Here is a 20,429-nt window from a genome sequence, read left to right on the forward strand (position 1 = left end):
AATATAACATTTGTAATTTGCAAAAATTAATGTGTCCAAATATTTAACCATAAACAAATTGTTCGTCATATTTAAAATTAGTATGTAACAACAAAGTTTAGTGACTTATGAACACAGTTTAGCTCATCGTTTGCAACTTCTCAAGTCAAGCACTGTCCTGAATTACAAAATACTTATGTCAATGACTCGTTTATCACCAATATTTTCGATGATCCACAGCTTTCATAGCACTCAGATAGTCAATATCAAACATAAAATACCCTGTGTATATGCTGCTACTAGTCGAGTCGGTGTTCATGTAACACTGCTACCTTAGGTACTTTTGAACATGATTTGAGTCGTCTACAACTGATTTTGAGCTGCCATTTTTTAGAACATTCGTCTTTTGAGCTTCCAGTTTTTTAGAACATTCGTCTCCTTGGGTTATAACTACTCTTTAACCTTGTTATCCATCAACTGTGAGTTCTAAAATATGAAATATAAAGTGTATGAGTAACACAAATTATGGATCATGTCGAATTAAACTCTTATTTCGTTTTTTTAATTCCATTATACTTGTCAGCATTATTAGATAAGATACATTTGTTAAAGAGTGGTATACATGCATTTTCAAGTATATGGGCTCTCGTGTTCTATAGCTTTTAAAAAAAGATGGTAGGAAGTGTCCAGCAAATGCTCATACAGTAGGTGTTTTAGGCAAAACTTTGTCGTTAGACTTGTCACTAAACTAACTGCTCACATTTCTAGAAACTAACTACCTTTTGCCTCTTTTTTTTTTTAAGATATGTAGTAATTTCACTTATGATCTGTATACGGTAATTCCAATTTAAATTGATGTTATTATATCGAATTTAGCTCAAATAGTTTTCTGATTATAATGTACACCAGTGAATGGTGCACATTTTATTGATAAATCTGCAATAACAAAACTTGTAAGAAGTCAATGGGCACTCCTAAAATTCTTAAACTTACATATGAAAGTACTTTTATGGTGCAGGATAAGTAGTCATCTCTTGAACTGCGAAATTTTCTCTTCATTCTCGGCGAGGTATGCACGAACAATTACCCCTCAGGACTGTAGTTGTGTGTTGTACCCTATAAAAGTAACATAAGAATACATAACAATACATGTATGAACGGTGGACATTTGCTAAAATGAATTACTTAGATTTAAGTATTTAAGAATGAGAAAGCTACTAATATAACATATACATAAGAAATTTAAAATTAGTGTTGCAGTATGCCTTTTTACAAACTACTGTCTTGACATTGGAACACATGGTGTTCAGAGAAAACGATTAGCTGGAACGTTTCATGTTCGAAACTAGAACACATTTACAATAGCAACGATATCATTAAACATTTACGTATAAATTTACGTTGGTTATTTTTTTTTATAGCATGATCATCTGAATATTTTCTCTCAACGAACCTCCTACTTTTTAAATCGAATTATGGCATAACAGCACCGTTATGTGTTGACACAAAATGTTCTACTTCCATTTATACTTCAGTGTGTCCTGTGAAAGTAGAAATTTGTTGATTTAATACTAAAAAAAAATGTGTGATAAATATAGATAATTAAACATACCTATTAAATCAAGCTTTGCTGTAATTTTCTTCAGTGAAGCTTCTTCAATCACGATCAAAAACCAAACTTCCGGTTCATTAAATACGTCACGCGCTGTTATGTACGCGGGCATGTTTCGAACACATGGCGTTCGGGGGGGAATGGTAAATTTGAACACATCATGTTCGACGCCAGAACGCTTTTACAATAGCAACGTTTTCATGAGCATTTACACATTTACATTGTAAAAAAATATACCCAAAGAACTTAAGTCCTTTAGAAAGAAGATTTATACTAAAAATCAATCAAATTAATCATTTGCACGCTTATATAAATACGCTCTTTCATTTTTTTTTTTACCAAACTATAATTTGCTTATGTTGATACAGCTAAAATACATTTATCGTCAAATTATAGTGCGAATCACCCTTATTCATCGTCTGTTTGACTCTGAAGCAATGAAATATTTTTTCACTCCCCATTTCAATATTAGAACATTTCTAGTGTTCAATTTAGAACACTTGTCTTGAACATGTGCGTTCAAAGACTGAACACAATGTGTTATATTCTTTAACGCTGGCGTTCAATGTGGAACACGAATGTTAATAACTGAACATATTGTGTTTAAAAATGGAACGCGTTTAGACGCGTCAGGCGTCCGCAATATTTGCAGTGTTAAAGAAGACTAATGTTCGACTTTTTTCAACAAATACAAAGGAGTAGGTCCGGTTAGAACCGATTTTGGCCTCAAATTTCAGGTTCATTTGACTTAAGATTTTGACCACTTTTTAAACACTTTTCAAAATGTCTATTTCATTAGTTTCAATTAGTTTATGTGAAAGAGATTAACCGATTTAAGCTCAAATGGGAAAAATCTACTAAATATGCCGAAAAATGTCACTTTTCAAATAGTTTTTGACAAAAATGAAAGTGGCCGCATCCGTGTTGATCCACAACCTTTATATTATTACTTTATATATGTTACGTATCATCATCAAATACAACTTACTTTTTAATATTAAGGATGAACACGAATGCGGCCACATTTGTTTTACACTGAAACCGTCTAAAATTTCACTAAAAGGCTAGAATTTTAGAGATTTTAGTAATTTAGCATGATTTAAAGGTGCTACTACCCGATTTTTGCATTGTATTGTCAAAAACAGCCCATATGTATGTAGCAGAAGCATTATTCCGTCCAATAAATAACTGAAAGTTGACATTTTAACAATTTTGTAAAACTGCTATATTTTGGGGCCAAAAAGAGATCTTACTGGACCTACTCCTTTTCTGAATACTTTTTCAAAAACTGTTACATGTATCAAACAACATTTAAATGAAGATTCTGTCTCAACATAATAAAACATTATGAAATAGTGTTAACACAATCTTACCTCGTGCCACATGTTGCGCAGGACTTGACTAACTTTCCAGAGAACCTGATGTCTTCCGGTTTCGGGTGGGGTTCATGTGTCTTAGTCTTAAGTTTGCTATGAAGCGCTTTGTGTATATTGTGTTGTCCTTTCATTGTTTTTCGTTTTTTTCTATGACATTGTTAGTTTGTTTTCAATAATTGAGTTTGGAAATCCTCTTGCTATCTGTCGCCTCTCTTTAATCATCTTAATTTGAAAGTCCACAAAGAGGTCAAGGTCAAAGATCAAGGTCATATTTTGATTCTGGATTCTCATCAACATCGGTACAAGATATTCATCCAATATTTTACTGATTTGGTTAAAAGGGTACGTTAATTTTATTATTTTATTTGTATATGAGTCAAGGTTAAAGGTTAATATGAGATTGTAGATTTTTCTCTTTTCTATTACAGTCTTCAGTATATAGGGAAAGATAGTATATTTGTCTATACTGCTTGCTAGCTGAACCGTGACATTATTTTCAGCAGAGGTGGTCCTACCTTTAGGATGGAGTCAATATTTAAGCAGAGTACCAATGAACAGTAGGGACAGTATATAACATACGTAACATAATTTGTATTGCAAAAAAGAAGATGTGGTATGATTGCCTAGGAGACAATTCTCCAAAAGAGACCAAAATGATATAGATATTATCAACTATAGATCAACGTACGGCCTTCAACAAAGCCCACACCGCATAGTCAGCTTTAAAAGGTCTCGCAAAGACAATGTTAAAAAAACCTGACGGCCTTATTTATGTAAATGAACGAAAACAAATAGGAAACATATAAACAAACGACAACCACTAAATTACATTGATTGATTGATTGTTTGTTGCTTAACGTCCAGTGGCAAATATTTCATGCATATTCAGGACGCGAACAAGTTCACAATAAATACAGTAGGTAGGTTGATACAATAGAGGTTATTTGGGATGATGGGCGGGGAAATTTGGACATTCACTGGTAAATGAGGGTAAATTGGATAGGAACAGAAATTTTGCCTTGCAACAGGCCACCAACGGACCCCTCAAAAGAGTTTTTTGCAAGGGTTCCTAACGTGCAAAGAGCGTGGTACTCTCTTTACACGAGGCATCGGATTTAACGTCCCCCTTCTGACTTGACGTGACTGCGAACTTGATACATCCCGCACAGCCAAACGGACGCCCCACTTTGGCAAGCGTTTTACTGCCGGTCGGGAGAAGACCAAGTGACCATATTTCTATTCCCCAGTCACCCTTGGGGAACACTAAATTACAGGACGCCCCACAATATGACAGTTGTTATCCATTCGTTTGATGTGTTTGGACTTTTGATTTTGCCTCTTGATTTTTGATTTTCCTTTTTGAATTTTCCTTAGAGTTCAGTATTTTTGTGTTTTTACTTTTTACATGCTCCTGATTTGGGACAGGTGCTTACATACATAATGTGGCGGGTTTAAACATGCTAGCAGGATCCCAACCCTCCCCTAACCTGTGACAGTGGTAAAACAGTACAACATAAGCACGAACTATAAAAATCAGTTTAAAAAGGCTTAAATAATCAGATGGACAAACATACAAGTGGACGTGGCCGGGTACTTTTACATCCTTACAACACAAGGACAATAGGAACAGATCAGAGAGTACACGTAGTTAACTGACAGCTAGTTCAAAGCCACTAACAACTAATAAAAACATCATGCATCTAAGACTAAATTATTAATCCGTACACATACAACATCCATTGACCTTTTGTATAACTTTTGTGATTTATTTTTTTAAACATCAATGTTGTAAGTATGGCCACCGTTAATAGATTATTTTTTTGGAGAATTGTTTGTGATGTCGAATAATCAAACGTTTCTGTTTTATGTATTAACATCATAGTAGAATCGATGCAATGTTAAGCATGAGATTATATGTTGCTTTTTTTTGTTTATGTATTCCTTTACACATTAAAACTATATGCTAAACATTGCAGAAACGATCTAAGAATTTTTTTTAACTTTATCAGATATAACATCGTCGGCTTCAGATCAAACTATTTTCCTCCTTCATCAAAGTCACAATTTAAAAAGATCACAAAACTATATTTTATGTTGTTGAACTTTGGAATCAATAATGTTATATATTCATTTATAATACATGGAAGTAGTACTCAACACGTTGCTCATCTTATTTCATCAACAAAATATTGAGAAAATACAGATTTATGATAAAAAAAAAACACATAATGTATTGTTCATGATGTTATAAAAAAAGGATTCAATTGCAAAGCTCTGGTGGTAAAAACAATATTAATTTAAATAGCAATGTTTTCTTTATTTTCATTTCTGATTCCGTTTCATCGTATGACTGTTAAATATAAATGTCTATTGTCATTTTTAATGGAAATAAACTCATCATAGATACCAGGACTAAATTTTGTACATACGCCAGACGCGCGTTTCGTCTATAAAAGACGCATCAGTGACGCTCGAATCCAAAAAAGTTAAAAGGCCAAATAAAGTACGAAGTTGAAGAGCATTGAGGTCCAAAATTCCTAAAAGTTTTGCCAAATCCAGCTCAGCTTTAATACCTTTTATGGATTGGCATAAATCATCCTGGATTTTATCAAACTTAAACATGTTACAGATCATATCTATTTTTTCAAAATTATTTAACATTCACATTTCAACCTTGTTCCCACCAATCCAACCTTTTAAATGCATACCATCAAAGTTTAAATAAAACTGTCTAGTTTCAAGGTAGTTGCACTAGTCTTTTATTTTTGAGAATCGTTGCGCCTTCTATTTCAGAAAGTAAAGAAAATTATTGGTTCTAGTTCTAGTTTTTTTTTAATAAAAAGCATCCGTGATTTTAAACGACAAAATATATTCAGTGACGTTTTTGCGACCTATGCTAACCATAGAAAAATCATCAATGTTTTTGAACCATCTTAGACAGAATATACAGCATTTACTGTACGCAAAATATAATGAATAAATAAATGCAGACTGATTGATGACATTAAGTAAGAAGGAGGGTAGTGTGAATGTTGTTACAGCAGGATGCATTGTGTATGTAGGTAAAGGTATACTCTTTCAATAGCTTACTTGTTAGCTGAATCGTGATGTCATTCTTCGGTTATGTATACTACCCACCTTTCGGAGTAGTCGATTCCTACAGGGAGATAGATTGGTTATCTGTCGGACTAGTCTGCTCTTAAAGGAGGGTAGTTTACCTAATAAAAGTTTAGGAAATTGCGTTTTTTTCAGCATATATGGTTAACGTTGTGACCGAGACTTTCATATAAGTGTTAATGTGTTTATGTGTTGTGTAGCATATAAAATGTAATGCTCATTAGCGATTGCATATATTGAAAAAAAAAGCTTCGCAAAACAAAAATGTACAGCAAATTAAACATAATTAAGTACGTGTCCTGCTATGTCACTAAAATGATAAGGGCCCCTCTTAGTGGCAGGTCACCCTATGGTGAACAGTCTGTCTGCCTATCCGTCCGTTCGTCCGTCCGTCTGTACCAATTTATGTCGGCTCTATATCTAGAAAAAAAAATCATAATTTCAAACTTTATACTTGACATGTACATTAACCAATACCATATGGTGTGTCATAATATTTGTACAACTTCCTAGATTAAAGTTCAAGGTCAAAATGTTCGTTTTTAATTGAAAACAACATGGCATATGGTACAGCTCTTGTCCGCTCTATATCTTAAGAATCGTTATGATTTCAAAGTTTACACATGAACCTATATATCCAGTCACCTAGTGGTCAACAATGAATTCACACCATGCAGTCATATCACTATTCATGCTATTATACTACGAAAGTGAGTTCAGGATATTTATCAGTTTAATCAAAACGCTTAGAATTCAATCACTCTCAGCACGTAACGAAACTATGTTATAACTTAAAAAGTGATTCATATCAGCTTATCCATATACATTGTTTAAATAAAGGCAAACGTAGTATACCGCTGTTCAAACTCATAAATCCATGGACAAAAAACAAAATCGGGGTAACAAACCAAAACCGAGGGAAACGCATTTAATATAAGAGGAAAATAACGACACAACACCGAAACGCAACACACACAGAAACGGACCAAGCATCACACAACACGTAATTTACAGCGAGGTCTACAGAGATGGCTTCCATCTCAATGATGTCTAGTTTGAACAGCTTCCGTTTTAAATACGATCTCAAGGTCGTATAGTTGCTTATAAACATTTTATCAACGTCGAACTTTGACGGATAGTTGTTTCATTGGGAATTATACCACATCTTTCCTTATTGTTTTATTAAGAAGATTAATGACGTATACCTGTCATGTGTACTATTGTTTGTCTGTTTGTCTTTTTTTTTTGGCATTGTCAGTTTATTTTCGATTTATGAGTTTGACTCTCCTTCTGGTATCTTTCGTCCCTCTTCTATCAAAGGTGACGACACTGTACTGTCAACAAAGTTTGAGATGGTTAAGAAATAGCAATATTTTGTTTAAGCATTAGCAAATGAATAGATGAATACAACTTGTTCATTTTACATACCTTACAATAATGAAAAAAAATGCACTTTAAATTTATTCCATACACATGTATACAATCATATTTTCCTTTAATACGCGTTAAAACATATCAAATACAAATGGTCATTTTGTTTGTGGATAGACACAATAGTTTTCGAAGTCGTCCATCCTGGTTTTTTTTTAAATTTTTCTAAGTATTAGGACCAGGAGATGCCGTAGAATTTGCTGTTTGAGTCGTTGTTATTGTTGTCGGCTCGGTTTTGTTTGATCGGAAACACCTGCTAACAAACTGACTACGTATTTCTTTGATTCTGAAAATATAAATGAAAGGGTCCACCAAAGGATTGATCAAAAGTAAATTGTTGCTAGCTTGGACAATTTCGACATTAATATTATCACTAACATTAATGTACAGACCATATATAGTTCTGGGTAAAATTGCACAAGCAGTTACAACGATGATACAGCTGAGGGTAATCATGTTATACCGCATTCGTAACGATGCTTTTCTTTGCTGCTGAATTTGTTCCTCACTCAAGTTCGCGATTTCCATAACTAAATATTGGTTTGTTCTTATTCTCCAAATCACAACGATGTAACAGCATGCAATCAATGAAACGAAAATAGCAAAAGGAACATCTATAAACAGAAGAAAGCTTTTTTGTGTGTTATATAATGGATCGCATGGTAAGGGTAGACGTGGGTTCAGTAGCTCTAAAACACAACGCAATAAGACGTAAACGTGTATAAATAAAAATCCTAGTCCTATAGTAATGTTGCTTGTTAAAGCACTCAAAACTCTTTTTGGTGTTGTATATGTAGCATTCAAACGATGGAGGCACATGATTAATGTCATCAATAGGGAACACATGATTGCAGCAGGAATCAGATGAATCATGACTATACAATGATATTGGTGCAGACCATCAAAGCTGAATTCATAGATATTCGTTGTAATGACCTTCCAAACATACTCAATCATCAAACAGGCATCAGTAATGATCAGATAAAAAGCCATCAGAAAAAATCTGTTCTTCCCTAATTTTCTTGTTTTTGCTAAAGTCACTGCTGCCAAAATATGAATTCCAAATAATGTTATACATAACGCTGTAATAAATACCCACTTCATCTTGAAAAGGTAAATACATAAAACAGCATAGATTATTTTTCTATCTTATAAAAGCCACATGATTATTGGTCAATATCTAAAAGGCCAATCATATCGGAGATAAGATTTGACGCAAGCAGTACATAAAGGATAGAATATTTTATTCAGCTTTACTTAGGTATATCTATATTTATATAATTAGGTGAGTGTTGTTCACAAGTCTGATCTTTACAAATTAACTAATACTAAGTGTCAAAGCTTTTTAGTTCCATACTTTAACAGGTCAGGACCACTAACTTATATGGAAATGCATAAATTAGCATACTTATGTTCTCGCACATGTAATTGTTTATTTACATGTGACTTAATTTATTTTTACCTAGGTTTTTGACCAATCCAGTAAATGAGCCACAATGCATGATGGACTACTACGTGTTTACAATCAACCAAGAACACGTGTTATTTACTGAAATACAACACATTTTTTCGTGCAATGCGGGATTCACAATTTCGCTTAGTTTTTCATTTTGTGTATCTTCATTTATAGTTCGTGATATAAGGTATTACTTCCATGCTCAGATTAACGAAGAGTTGTTTCTATGCGATGAAAAAAGGGTTTGAATTACCCGATATATAGCCATTAACATGTTTGATGATGGCACAGAGATTTCATGTATTTGTCCACCAGAAGCAACGAAACAACGGCGAAAAAAACACAATTACCCATGCATGAGACAAACTTACTGGTGTAAAGTAAGCCGTCGATAACAGCCGGTGCTGATATTCAAGAGTACAGCAATGTTCGTATAGATAATTAAAGGCAAATGTGGGATCCTTGAATTTTGTGTTCGTAAAAAAGGCGAAGAAATATTTACATACATGGCAGTGTTAACAAAATCTATAAGTATGTTTCAATCTCCATTTGAAAATAGTACTCAATGGTCTTTCTGTTTGAAAACTTAACTTGGTATCAAAATTAAATGTCTTTAGAGGCTAAGCTGATATGTATATTTATGTTTTTAGTAAAAAACGACAGCGAACAGTTAAAGAAAACTGGCTGCCTCATTGTAGCTATATTGACACATGGGGAAGAGGAAGTATTTTTGTTGGTCACATTTCAGTATATGGGACTTCCAAACTGTTCCCTTTGTTTTGAAGGTAGTGAAGTCAGCAACTGTAGTTTCAGTTTGTTCGTTTTTTACGGGCTCGAACATTTGCCAAACTGAAAAAAATCATTACAGCTGATTTCTTAAACATGCAAAGTAAAACTTTGGTTGGCTTGCTTGCTTTGTTTATATAGTTGTTTATACAAGCTTTGAAAATAAGATTGACATCTTTAAACAATATATTTAAGAATTGAATGCTTCTTTTTGTAAATTTATTGGGGTGTAAAAGCGTTGACCGAAGTACATTTTGTATGAAGCGCGGAAGTGGAAGCGCTTCATTCTAAAAATGTACGCACGGTCAACGCTTTTACAACCCTATAAAGTTACAAAAAGAAGCATTCAATACTTATAATTACATTTTTTTAGCTAGGATCATGAAAACACGATTTTTATCTAGTTTTATTTAATTCACCTGTGCACTTTATTGTGGGACCTCGTGTCATCATACATGATAAATGTTATTGTCTCATGCAATTGTTTACGGAATAACATGTGATGTGCAGTTAGCCAATTAGAATGACGTATTATAATGAAACATACATCTAATGTAATTATATATATATATGAGCATAGTTTAACTTGTATATTTTATATTTTGTACAATATACAAACAAAGCAAGGAAGCGCTAACTAAACTTTTGCTCCACATGCATTAGGATATAAGCTGTAATGATTTTATCCATATGTATGTGCGACAAGGTGGAAAATGTGATAAGTTTTGTGAAAATTGCAGCGTTGGATCTATAATAAAAAAAAAAGAAGATGTGGTATGATTGACAATGAGACAGCAGTCCACAAGAGACCAAAATGCTTACTTTTGAGCATTGGACCTATGACTGCTTACTTTACTAAATTATGGTCTTTGTTGGAAAGATGTCTCATTTGGCACTCATACCTCATTTTCTTATTTCTATATACAAAGCACGTTTTAGAAAAAAAATAATAGGCAATATGGCACCCACTATGATCCAGAGACTTTTAATATTTGAGATATTTGACATATGTCAACAGGACAGCATCCTGGTTTATAGTATAAAAAATGTATTGAGCTATATACCGTACCCGCTCAGTGGCGGATCCAGGGGGTGGGGTTCAATGGGATGGACACCCTTTTTTGGACGATCAGTGCATTTGGATGGGGACATGTAGTTGGAACCCCTCCCCTTTTTTACCAAAAAAAAAATACACATTCAGTACAGAAAGAAGTGTTTCAATGAAAGTTTCGTGTTTATCTAGGCAGAAATGATTTTGCAATAACATTATACAGATTTAAAAGAGCTCAAACGATTTTCTTACTGGACAGTGGTCACTTCATTGGATATTTCACTGTGTCATGTCGTGAAATTAATGCTGGTTCAATTCATTACAATGCACAAAACCGGTTCAACTACTTTTGCAAGGCGAAAAAGAAAGTCGAATCGTGAAGCCAAAAAATAATATGTTTTTAATCTGAGCATGCAAATTGAAGATTACGTTATATATTTTACATTAAATATATTTGCAGAATAAAAAATTTGGTAATGAAAGTCCCAGACAATATATTAATTGACTGTTTTCCCACTAATTTCACGTGTTTTAAGTAGTAGCTTACTCGTAGTAGCCCACAATGCATTGTAGTTCATTGAGTCGATTGGTCAGTTTTTCAAGGCCATGTTGGCCTTGTGTTTTGGAAATTACTATGCAAATATATTCTGACGTCAGAAAATCTAGAGTTCTCGACCTGTTTAAATGATTTGTATAGCTAAATATAAATATATACATATATTTCCTATCGTTAATAAACCATTTTTTTTATGGTGACGTTCCGTTGTCACCATTTTATGGTGTTTATATATCTCAAATAGATAGATTTTCTCACGTATGTAACAACGTATCAGGTTTTAGCGAGAGAAAGTTGTGTATTACTGAAAAAATATTACTTAAGGGTTTTCGATATCACAAATTAGTCAAAACATTTACTAAATTTACTCGTCGGGATATCATTCGTAAATATATAATTCAGCATGCAGACATCTTATACGTTCAGGTATTTTACATATAATTTTTTGAAAAAATGCCAGCATTCACCTCAAAAACTAACAAAACCTTTAAAAAGACTTATAAAGAATGGATATAGCTACGATACTGTTGTCAAGTCATTAATTATTGCATATCTTTGCTTTAAATTTGATTCAATTATAGAGTCTTTGCATCGGAAATAAACACTTTTATCCTTAAACCAGTTGTTGGCATGATACGGGTTCTTCTCATATATTTTATGATGATATAGTACTAAACCCCTAACGGGAGGGATTGTACTTGAAGTTCATATGATTAAGAAATAATCTTACAGTCATCTTAATTGAGGACTTAAGCGGGCATGTTATTAACTGCTAGTAGTCCTTTGTTAATTGATGTATCATTGTCATGTTGTTTAGTTTCTTTTGTTACCTATTCAGACATGGACTCGGACTTTTTTTATTGTGCGTATTGTTGTGTCTTTGTTTTTTCTACATTGGCTAGAGGTATAGGGGAACGGTTGGGAGATAAAAAGACATGTTTAACACCACCACATTGTTGCGCCTGTCCCAAGTCAGTAGCCTCTGGCCTTTGTTAGTTTTGTATGATTTAAAATTTTTGTGTATATTTCGGAGTTTAGTATGACGGACATTATCACTGAAATAGTATACATTTTTTGTTTAGGGGCCAGGTGAAGTATGCCTCCGTGTTCGGGAGTTTTCGCTTTATTGAAGACCTATTGGTGGCATTCGGCTGTTGTCTTCTCTTTGGTCGGGTTGTTGTCTCTTTGACACATTCCATGTTTACATTCTTAATTTTATGCGCACATGTGGTGAATATTTTTCTATTAGAGATAAAGTATTGAATTCTGAAAGTTTAGTCATTAATGTTAAACGTACTTTACATCAACAGCTCTCTAAGAAGCTGATTTATGATGATTTTGACGGGAGTTTTTTGAACCAACACAGGAACATCTATACCGCTTCCGAAAACCTTGACTTTTAAAATTTAAAAGTATTATTTATCAACATTTGGTAAACACCACCACAATATTAAATTAAGCCACTTTATTAGGATTTATATCTAGAAATTGACAATAAGGGTCGGTTGACAAAAGGTTACGACACAAGAGATGATTTCAGCTTCCCATTAGTGAAGCGTTGGGAAGCTCAAATCATCACCTTGTTAATTTTACGGACGCCATCACGAATTGGTTGACGGAATATCTGTTATAAATATGATATCGGATATGTTCCTTATGTCGTAACTACAATCCCATTCCCTTTTCATGAATGTGACCTACCGAATTATACTTATTACCTTTATTTGTGACATTTTTACCTATTGTGTCTGCTTGTTTTGTTAACGCATCATTATCATTATTATTAAATTTGATGCAACTGTCGTACAAGTGAGAAGTTTAGCGCTATAAAACCAGGTTCAATCTACATTTGAAAATGCCTGTATCAAGTCAGGAATATGACAGTTCTTGTCAATTCGTTTTTTTTATATGTTTTGTTATTTGATTTTGTCATGTGATTATGGAGTTTCCGAAAAGATTTTCCTCTAAGTTCAGTTTTTTTGTGATTTTACTTTTTATTAGATTTTAAACGCTTGAAACGGTTCAGAAACAACAAGGGCAATCGCATAAACAATTTGAAGATTCCCGTAAATTATCGAACTGTCTTGGATTAAACGACTTCAAACAGCTTATCCCATGGGTCTAAATGACAATAAACTTGGACAAGGGAACATATCTACTACTTCTTCTATTGATATCATGAATATTATTGATGAAAAACAACGAAATAATAGGTCTCATAGGAAACGTTATCAATTGAATCAACGAGTTAAACATCGTATAAATTATAAACTTGGTAATCTTCTATCTACATGATCTATATCTAAAAGCAATGGTCATCAATTATTATGTAAACTGGGTCAAATACCCATTCATATTTCACGATATTTTCAAAGAGTGTGACACCATCTCTTTCTTCAGCTCACTGTATGATTATTCTCGTATAATTACAGTTTTTTTGCCACCATAGGCTGTTCCCGCGTATCGACAAACTTGAAGATCATAAACGTCATTTTCTTAAAATTAAATATATTAGCAGAGGTATTGATTTTATCAACTTATCTAGTATATTTAATGACTCTACCGTTCTTAACTTTATACATCCCTATTTTGATAACCTAAAACCACCTATAATTTCATACACATACAAAACAAACAGCAGAAGTTTAGATTTTAATTATACGTCGGTTACATCAGACGTGAATATAGATACAAATACTCCCTTAACTTGAAACTGTGAATCGTTGAAGTTTAGATATGTTCCCTATGGCCATGTTATAACAGGATATCTCAATATCGTCCAGGACAGAGAGGCTAAAAACTTTTTGAAAAAAGGACCAAAATATCGTCCACCATCTAAAATAGATTGGAAAGAGTGTTGTGAAGTCACCACAGACGGTCTTTTCTCGTTTTGTAAAAAGTTGTGTAAACTGGAAAAATCTGATAACAAATCTCTTGATTCTTATTTGAATAAATGTATGCATGTGGTAGATAAGAGAATACACCTTTTTCCAGAAAAAGAAATAAACTTCAAGAATTTTTAAAGCGGTGTGTGTTTGTACCGGCCGACAAAGCAGCCAACAATGTTGTGGTGGTATGTCGTAAATACTACAAGGACGTTCTTAAAAATGCAATTTTAAATTCATCAACATTCAAGTACAATTCGCTCCTCATACAGTCATATAGTAAACAAACATATCAAAACCACATCAAAGCTTAAGGCTTCTTCTGAACATTTGAAGGTCCCTACTATGTATTGGCTACATCAACAACACAAAAAAACATAAAAAATTTCGTTTCATCTCGGCCTCTAGTTAGCGTTCTACAACTAATCTTTCAGTGCTTTTAACAAGTTCATTTATTATTAAAGAGCTTATCATAAACTATTAAAATAAAATATATGAACATAGTGGTAAAAACTATGTTTGTAGTGTAAAAAATGTTTGTACGTTTTAGATAAATTCCATGCTTTTGATGGTTCTTTTGATTCTGTTGTTGACATTTTGGATTTTTCTACTCTTTACAGTATACTTCCACACTCTTATCAAACACAAGTTTTCCTATTTAATTAAATGGTTGTTTGGTAAAGCTGAATTCAAACATATTTGCAGCAACTCATTTTAAGCTAGATATACTTACTGGAGGTGTGATGAGATATTTGAAGCTGTTTATTTTTTCTTGATAATATATTCATCTACGTTTCGGCAACAAAGTTTATCGACAGGTTGTAGGTATCCCCATGGGCACTAATTGTGGCTCTTTAATAGCAGACATGTTTTTGTACTGTTACGAATCACAGTTTATGACTAAACTCAGTAAAGACCCGTCGAAATTGCATTTAATCGATAAATTCAAAAACACTTACCGTTATCTTGATGATATTTTTTCGTTAAAAAATCAAGAATTTTCTCAATATACTGCTGAAATTTACCCAAAAGGAACTTACTTTAAATATATCCAATGTATACGGTAATAACTGTTCTTTCCTGGATTTAGATATTACGGTTTTAAACGCTAAACTCCACACTAAAATATACGACAAAAGAGACGATTTTTCGTTCCCTATTGTTAATTTTCAATTATTATAAAATGATGTTCATTTGGTACCATCTTACGGTGTTTATATTTCACAGCTCGTTCGCTATGCCCGTGTCTGTTGTGACGTTTTCGATTTTAACGAACGAAATCTATGTATTACTGGTAAATTATTAAACCAGGGATATCGTTACCATAAATTACTTAAAACTTTTACTAAATTTTTCCATTGATATAAAGATTTGGGTTTAAAGTTTGGTTGTACCTGTAGAAAACTTATTTCAAACGGGATAGCACATCCTAATTTTTTCGGAAATGTTGTAAACCGTGCCCGGAAATTTAGAATTGATCATTGTAAACTTATCACTCCTTTAAATAAACTTTTCAAAGGGTACCATAAAACCTCCTTGGTTTGATCAATAATAAAATAATACAAAACAGAAGGAATTCATTGAAAAAGTTTTGAATTGTCAAAATCCTCGCTTGGTCATTCTAGGTTAAATAGTTCATTGATAACTTCAATTACAATAATCGACAGAGACAACTAATTGTTTGTTTGTTGTGCAATTAATAAATTATTGTCTAAATTCTAAAACAACTTGCAGTTATTTCCCATGAACAGTTTTAATCAATTTTAAAAAGTAAATTATCACTGACATTCGATATATTTATTATAGATTTAATGAAAATACTTGTATCTTCTTTCAATAAAAAACTCGTGTTATGTTACAATGTTTACCGCTAGTCAACACTATGGGGACGACCATTTGATATTCTGGGGGGGGGGGGGGGGGGGGGGGGTGATGGGGCAGGAGGATTTGTTTTTGATCGGTTTTTAATTTTTGTAAACTGGGAGGACAGATTATCCATTTTCTGCACTATTGAAGCAAGATTTTTCATTTTCGTTAAAGCAAGGGCCTGATTATATGAAATATATCTATATAAATATGAATAATACATGTATAGTCAAGTTATTGTGTACCATTTAATCAAAATTAATCATTTTCCCCTGGAGAAATTTCATTCAAGATTTTATTCATAACCTCAGACACTTACTTGTGAACAAGATGACAATATATATACAACCATATTAAGATAATACTATTATCTTAATATGTTTGTATATATTGTCCTCTTGTATTATACATAGCAGGACAGGACACACGAAACACAAATACAAAGTATATTATAAAAGACAATTGGTATTAAAAAAATATAATTAGATTAATTATTTTATACTTTTCTTCACGAAATGAATCATTTATATTCCCAACCAATATGCATGTATTGCATACATACATAGTATTTAAGTTTGGCTTTACTTAGCCTCTTTCAAAAGTACTGTCAAACATATGTCGGTGAGCGGAGCGAGGCAAATTTGTTTTTGGGTTTTGGAACCGCTGAGGGACCAAGAAGCTATAGACCTGCTGAGTTATTTATTTTCAATACATTGCAAGTCAGGTAATTTATTTTCAAACTACCAAAGAACAAATAATTTATTTTTGTGATTATCAAGGCTGAGTTATTCAATTTCAAAATCCTCCTGCCCCCCCCCCCCCCCCCCCCCCCAGAATATCAAATGGTCGTCCCCTATACTAGAACTGCATAACATAACCGGAAATGAACATCCGACTCCATATACGTTTCTCGAGATTATTCTTCGTTGAATTCTTAAATTCGTGGTTCGCTGTGCCCCACGAAACCCACAAAAATTGGTATGCTACGAATAAAAATGAATTCACAGTACTCTGAGATCTGTTCCTAGTGTATTTTTGTCATCGGGATGAACTAGTACCCAGCCACGTCCATTTGCATTTTTTTGTTCATCTGATGAGTTGAGCCTTTTTCAACTGATTTTTATAGTTTGTTCTTATGTTGTACTGTTATACCACTGTCGCAGGTTAGGGGGAGGGTTGGGATCCCATAAACATGTTTAACCCCGCCACATTATTTATGTATGTGCCTGTCCCAAGTCAGGATCATTTATTTCAGTTGTTGTCGTTTGTTTATGTGTTACATGTTAGTTTTTCGTTAATTTTTTATACATGAGTAAGGCCGCTAGTTTTCTCGTTTGAATTATTTTACATTGTCATATCGGGCCCTTTTATAGCTGACTCTGCGGTATGGGCTATGCTCATTGTTGACGGCCGTACGATGACATATATTTGTTAATTTCTGTGACATTTTATTCTCTTGTGGACAGTTGTCTCATTGACAATCATACCGCATCTTCTTTTTTTTATATTACAAGAAAATAGTCAGGTTGTTATATTTGGATGAAGATCTGACTTTTGTTTATTCAATGACCAATGCTTATATAAATAAATGTGTATCGTAATGACAGAAAGAAAGTCATATCTATTAATTAAATATAACCATATCAATGACAATTCATGTTAGCACAAAAAGTGCTGACTACTGGGCTTGTGATACCCTCGGGGAAAAAATTCTCCCCCAGCAGTGGCATCGACCCAGTGTAAAAGACACCCTTGTAAATTTCAAAAAAGAGCAAGGAAATGTCGATACAAGGCAGCACTCGCACCCGCAAAGTTTTAAGGGATTAATATAAGTTTCAAAACTTGTTTCCCAATCCACTATAAATAAAAAAGTTTAAACTTAAAAACAAAAACTAAGTTCTATTTGACTAAGGCAGTTAGAAGGAAACATATTGGTTTAATATATGAAACAGAATATTAATTTGATGTATTTAAATATGGTAGAGTTATAGTTATTATTTACGTATGTAATATTACATTTCTTTCAGTTAAGATGATAAAGAAATGTTATATTTTGCATACTAACAAACTAAATACTGTGTAATATTATAAATTAAATTAATTTTTCCCTTAAGGTGGTACCTAACACTACAGGGAGATAACTCTTTAAATTCAGCTAACGTTTTAATTACGTTGTGTATTAAGGGAATATAAAGCTTCTTAATGATCAAAATAAGTCTTTTTCAAACTGACATATAACCAGTGTAATTTTCATAATAAAACGGTTGTTTCAAATTTTTTGAAATTTTTATATTTTTGTCAAAGGATCAAAGTAAATACTTTATCAAAATTTTATGAAAATTAAACGAGTCAAATTAATTTTAGTGAAAGTGTTGGGTACCACCTTAACATTAAAGTCCAGTAATATAATAGATACCAAGCTGCTAGTTTGCTTATTGCATCAAATACGCGTTAAGGCATGTATATCTTTTGTGGATAGCTGTCTGATTGGCAATCATACTACATCTTCTTTTTTATATGTTTTTTTTTAATGATATAAAAAAAAGCATTACAATGAGTATCAAGATAATCGGGGACAACAAAAATGAGAACCATTAAATTTCAGTATTCTGATATACACATACAAATTAGATCAGATAAGGATAAAAGATAAACATTTCAAAAACCTATTTTGTCAAACTAATGACTACACTGGTTCAAGAAGGTCCTTACATGGCTATTTTTCAGCTGAAGTTTGTAATAAGGATTTATTGACCGATGCATGATGGAAAACATAGACTATAAAGATACAAACAGATGAGAGTATGTTGAAAATCCACTTCAAAGTTAGTTATAGGTCAACCCCATTATAAATTTAATAAATCAGATTTAACCTGCGCAAAAAAAAAGTTATGTGGACTTATAAACATTTCCTGTACAAACGTCAATCTTTGTAGCGTACTTCTTGATATGGAATACTTGTGCAATACAAATCTGGTTTATCTTTTTAGGTGATTATTGTTTGACTTTTTTTCCCTATTGTATTTTTACAATTAAGTATTGACAGTATATCCACAACTAATCTTTATTTCTCCTATAGGTAGCCTTCTTAAACTGAAATCGGACTACTAACACAAAGGTTCCTGGTTCGATTCCAGTACGGGATTTTTTTTCTTTCAGGAACTCAATTTTCGGCTCTCCCTTGACACCATTTGCGAGTATGGTCTTGAGGAAACGATGATAGTCCATTGGAAGGGGACGATAAATGGCTGACCCGTGTTAAGAGAGAGCAATAACTCTTGCACGTTAAAGACACCCTTGTAGATTTCGAAAAAGAGTAGGCTAATGCCGCTACAAGGCAGCACTCGCACACGCAAAGTGGAAAGGGATTAATATAAGTTGCAAAACTTGTTTTCCAATCCACTATAAATGAATATGTTTAAACTTAACTGAAAAACTTGTCATTGAAATCAATAGCTGACTCATGTAAAACGTTTGCAGGGCCTGATATATATATATATATGTCAACAAACAGTCGTCCGTTTTATGGAAACAAACTATGCTTGACGTAGATTGTTTCTTTATATTTATGTCTGATGTCAAATTATCTGGTTACAAGGTATTGATTGAAAGGATTGATTCACGAAGACAAAAAACTTTAAACAAATTATTTATCGGTTTTAAATTTTGCTTTAATAAGAAATTCGCGCAACTTCAATAATCCGGTATGTTAACTTTTTTTGGATTCGAGCGTCACTAATGAGTCTTTGGTAGACGAAACGCGCGTCTGGCGTATATACACGTTTTATTCCTGGTATCTATGATGATTTTTTTTTATAACAAGGTATTGATTTTTTTCTTAACAGAAAGAATTATGAAAAGCATGGCTACATGGAATAGTAATTATTGAGGATCAATCATGATTTGGTTAAATAAAATTTTCAAAATAAATGTTGCGCTTTTTAAAGTCCGCCCGTATAGGTCATTGCAATCATTCACCTTGGAATATGCTTAGGCTACTGTAATTCAGTGGTTGTCGTTTGTTTATGTGTTACATATTTGTTTTTCGTTCATTTTTTTACTTAAATAAGGCCGTTAGTTTTTTCGTTTGAATTGTTTTACATTGTCTTATCGGAGCGTTTTATAGCTGAAAAGGCGGTGTGAGCTTTGCTCATTCTTGAAGGCCGTACGATGACCTACAGTTGTTAATGTTTGTGTCATTTTGGTCTTTTGTGGATATTTGTCTCATGATCAATCAGACCACATCTTCTTTTTTATATCAGTTTATATATTCATTTTTTTTTATTGGTTTACTATTTTCATTTAAGATACCAA

The sequence above is a fragment of the Mytilus trossulus genome, chromosome 5 (assembly GCF_036588685.1).
Source record: "Mytilus trossulus isolate FHL-02 chromosome 5, PNRI_Mtr1.1.1.hap1, whole genome shotgun sequence".
Taxonomy (NCBI): domain Eukaryota; kingdom Metazoa; phylum Mollusca; class Bivalvia; order Mytilida; family Mytilidae; genus Mytilus; species Mytilus trossulus.